The following is a 900-nucleotide window of genomic DNA, read 5'->3' on the forward strand; positions in this document are numbered from 1 at the left end:
GTTTGAAAATTTATCGTATTTAGTTGAACATTTATTTTCTTCGGTAGAAAGTTATTCTTCCTGTTTGTAAATTTAACGTATATAGTTGAAAATTTATTTATTTGATTGAAAATTCGGTTTTGTTTATTACTCTTGTGTTAAAAAGTAATTTTTTCTGCTGGAAACTTAAGTATAAACTGCAATTTTCAACTGAAAATTTTTTGGAAAATGGTCTTTAAAAAAATTTTTTTTATTGAAAACATTACTATAACATTCATAGTTGAAAATTCACCTACTTTATGGAAAATCCGTTTTTTTGTTGCAAATTATTTTTTTTTAATTTGGTATTTTTTTAGAAAACTATTTTTAGAAAAACCATTTTTAGAAAACTATTATCGCTTCTCTCGCAAGTTTGATCACGTCTAGGTTGCGCGATTGTTAGTTCTCGCGCTTCGTGCTCGATGATATATTCATCTCGCTCTTCGCTCTCCATAATGTATTTACCTCGCGCTACGAGCTCGATCTTTGTGCATAGACTTTTTAAAACTAAAGGTGAAAGCATCAACAAGAGTAATTTGGTAATTGTGAATTCTCTTTTGTTAAAGCTCCTTGAGCCTTAACAAACACATTCTTATAACGTATCTCGCGCTTCGCACTCGAGTTTGTTCCTCAAATTTTATAGCATTCCCTTAAAAATATATTATTATAATTCATAACTTACATTGGTATTAAAACAGACGTAGTTTCATTGTCTCGTTTGAAAAACAATGCGAATTCTGTTTAAAAAATTTTGTTGTTAAACTTTTTATTGCAACCTTAATCGTTTTCCCATAAAGTGAATTTGCTCATTTCTAATATTTTTAATGATTTAAACTTTACACATATGGTCTACTGAGTTGTCTTACCGTTTTTTAACTTCTA

This window comes from Belonocnema kinseyi, chromosome 4 (assembly GCF_010883055.1).
Source record: "Belonocnema kinseyi isolate 2016_QV_RU_SX_M_011 chromosome 4, B_treatae_v1, whole genome shotgun sequence".
Classification (NCBI taxonomy): Eukaryota; Metazoa; Arthropoda; class Insecta; order Hymenoptera; family Cynipidae; genus Belonocnema; species Belonocnema kinseyi.